This window comes from Microtus ochrogaster, unplaced genomic scaffold, assembly GCF_000317375.1.
Source record: "Microtus ochrogaster isolate Prairie Vole_2 unplaced genomic scaffold, MicOch1.0 UNK99, whole genome shotgun sequence".
Taxonomy (NCBI): domain Eukaryota; kingdom Metazoa; phylum Chordata; class Mammalia; order Rodentia; family Cricetidae; genus Microtus; species Microtus ochrogaster.
The window spans coordinates 316,649-320,324 of NW_004949197.1; the positions used below are offsets into that span (position 1 = coordinate 316,649).

The window sequence follows — 3,676 nt, forward strand, 5'->3', positions numbered from 1 at the left end:
GCAGACGTGCTGGGGCACATGGGGCTCCCGTGTGCACCTAGTTTGCAATTAGATGCAGATGAAGAGATAGCTTTGGCTTAACCTCTGCACGGCAGGGCCTTTTGGACTTAAATCTTTCGGCGCTCGGCTATTCTCCCCTAGCTCCTCTCCCTTTTTTTTCCCTCAGCAGTCTCCCCGGCTTGGGGGCGCTCGGTGTTTGGCCCAGTCGCCTGTCGCCTGGTAGTGGGACCGGAAGTTATTCCGGAGGGGGGGAATGGCCGTAATAAGGGGGGCTCTGTGGGGGGGCCGGTCCCTCCTCAGGTGAAGCCCCTGATGGAGATGGAGCCGCCACCCCTGAGCGCCCAGATCCCGGCTTCCGCCTGGCTGCCGCCGCCTCAGTGACCCCATCCCCCCCCGCGCTGGGCCACCTGGGCCAGAGTGGGGGACTCGCCACCCCTCTTCCCACCCGACACCGCCCTTCCCCCCCAACCCCCAACAGCCTGCGCGCGCGCGGAGACGCCTCAGGTGAGTGAGGGGCGGGGCCCGCGAGGGGCGGGGGCGGGGCCTGGCCTTCGGGGCGGGGCTTTAGCTTGGAGTCGAGCTGGGGAGTCGCAGCCTGGGGGAGGGGCGGGCTGGGTCTGAGGGGCAGGAGCCTGTCTGCAGCACCTTCGCCAGAGACCTCAGAATTGGGGATTGGTCGGAAGACAGGAACTGACCTGTGGGAGGCTCCTGTGTGGGAAAGGGCTAGGATGGAACAGAGGGACAAAACAAAGCGACCGAGAACCAGAAAAAGCAAGGTGCCCGGGGCCTTCATTGAGAATGTTGGAGGAAAAGGCCAAGGCCTGCCTAGGACTGTCTCCAGGAGGCCGTGACAGAGGGGGAGAAACAACAGAATGGAGCCTGTCTGTCCTACTGTTTGGGTGAGAAGCATAGGGAACCTGAGAAGCAAGGCTGGGAAGGAAAAAAAAATCCACAGACGAAGCCCTATGGTAAACCCCTGGATGGGAGCTCCATAAACGGGTGGCAAAATGCCTCTTTCTAAATATTAAAACCATCCTCATACAGATCCATCTCGGCTTTTTACCCTTTATCTGCTAGAGTTGTTTAGTGGTTTGCTAGGTTGGTTGGTTGGTGAAGTAGCGTGTGTGTGTGTGTGTGTGTGTGTGTGTACACAACTGCGTGCCAGCACCAGGACAACTTTGAAGCTAGTACTCTGTCCATCTTTATGCGAGTTCCAGGGATTGAAGTGATGTCTCCAGGCTCTCAAGGCAAGTGAACCGTGGTTGATTTTTTGAGACATGAAACTCATGATGGCCTCTAACCCCTGAACTTGTGGTGATTCCCTAACTTGGCTTCTGAATGCTGCAGCTGCTGCTGTGATGTTTTTCTGTGGGGTTTTGCTTATTTGGTTGGTTGATTGGCTAGTTGGGGCTTTGGCTGGTTGATTTGTTTGAGACAGTCTCACTATATAACCCTCATTGGCCAGAAACTCATGCTGTAGACCAGGCGGGCCTTAAACTCACAGAGATCCATTCATCTACCTGTGCCTCCTGATTGCAGGAATTAAAGGCAAGTGCCACCATGCTCAGCTGTTGGTTTTAGGCCAGGATCTCATGTTTTCTAAGAAGGCTTCATTTTTGCTATAGCTAAGGATGGTTTTGAACTTCTGAGCCTTATGCCTCCATTTCCCAAGTGCTGGGATTAAAGGAGTATGTCACCACCGCCCCACGGAATGTGGACTTTTTGATAAGAAATAAGGTACCCCACCTGCTCATCCGAGCTTGAGAATCTTCCAAGTGCTTCTAGGAAGGTTTGGAGGATTGCCAACTAGTGCCTGCAAAGTTTTGCCCCCCTTCTCTCAGCACACGCGTTTTTCTCAGAAGTGGCAGGGACTGAGACACGGCTCTGCACTGTTGCACACAGCAGCCCGAACAGTTCTTTAATCTCTGGGAGGCTTAAATTCTGACAAAAAAAAAAAAACAAAAAAACCAAAAAACCTTTTTTTGGTTTCAAGACAGAATTTCCAGATGAGCCAGTATGAAGAGAATTGATGACTGCCAACCAAACTTTTTTCTTTGCTTGATTTTTGGTTTTTTTAGCTTTTTTTGAAGACAGGGTTTCTCTGTGTAGCCCTTGCTGTCCTGGCTGCTGCTTTGTATACCAGGCTGGCCTCGAACTCAGATCTGCTGCCGCTGCCTTCCAAGTGCTGGGATTAAAGGTGTGTGCCATCACCCGGCTGCTATTACCAAGCTTTAATGACCTAGCTCGACTTCAATCCCCGGGACTCACAGGGTGGAAGGTAGAGCCAACCCTGAAAGTTGTCCTCTAATTTCCAGATCCATGCTGTGACACACACGTGCTGTGACACACACGTGCTGTGATACACACACGTGCTGTGACACACACGTGTGCTGTGACACACACGCATGCTGTGCTACACATGCTGTGACCCCCACACATGCTGTGATACACATGCTGTGACTCCCACACATGCTGTGATACACACGCGTGCATGACACACACGTGCTGTGATACACACGCGTGCTGTGACCCACACGCGTGCTGTGACACACACGCGTGCTGTGACACACACGCGTGCTGTGACACACACGCGTGCTGTGACACACGCGTGCTGTGACACACACACGTGCTGTGACACACACGTGCTGTGACACACGCGTGCTGTGACACACGCGTGCTGTGACACACACGTGCTGTGATACATACATGCTGTGATACACACACGTGCTCTGACACACACGCATGCTATGATACACACACGTGCTGTGACACATGCTGTGACCCACACACATGCTCGACATGCACACATGCTGTGATATACACATGTACTCTGACACACATGTGCTGTGACACACACACGTGCTGTGATACACACATGCTGTTATAGACACACATGCTTTGACACACACACATGCTCTGACACACACACATGCTCTGATACATACCCACACCTGTTTGCTCTGCAAGCCCAAGGACCTGAGTTTGAATCTCCAGCATCCGTGTAAACACCAAAGTCACAACACACCTCTGTAATCTCATTGTGTGGGTGGGGCACAGACCAGAGACAGGTGGATTCCGTGGGTTTATTAGCCAGCCAGCCTAACCCATTAATCACCTCCAGGTTCAGTGAGAGACTCTGTCTCAAAAAATAGGGTGGAAGCTGGAGAGATGGCTCCGCGGTTGAGCGCACCTGCTGCTCTTCTAGAAACATAGGCTCAATTCTTAGCACCCACGTGGTGGCTGGTAACAGGCTGTAATTCCAGTTCCAGAAGCACTGATGCTCTCTGCAGGCCTTTTCAGGCAGTAGGCATGCACTTGGTGTACCGACATCCATTGGGAAAACACCCTACCTTAGTCACTGCTCTACCACTGAGAAGACACAGCATGGCCAAGGCAACTTCTGCAAGAGAAAAGCACCTAATTAGGGTCTTCACTGGGTTTCTGAGGTTTAGTCTACTATCATGGCGGAAAGCATAGTGGCATGCAGGCAAACACTGGAGCAGTAGCTGAGAACTGCATCCAAATCCACAGGCAGAAAGAGAAAAACTGGGTTTGGCATGGCTTTCGAAATCTCAAAGCCCAGCTGGGCAGTGGTGGCGCATGCCTTTAATCCCAGCACTCGGGAGGCAGAGGCAGGCGGATCTCTGTGAGTTCGAGACCAGCCTGGTCTACAGAG

General features: G+C 52.7%; 1 protein-coding gene across 1 annotated transcript in view; it reads left to right on the forward strand.

Moving 5' to 3' along the window:
• The first annotated feature begins 349 nt into the window (after positions 1-349).
• Ikzf4 (IKAROS family zinc finger 4) overlaps positions 350-3,676 on the forward strand; it is a 36,308-nt gene continuing 32,981 nt past the window's right edge. The window contains exon 1 of the mRNA XM_026778028.1: positions 350-504. The gene's annotated coding sequence lies outside the window, so the exon portion shown is untranslated. The remainder of the gene's footprint in view (positions 505-3,676) is intronic.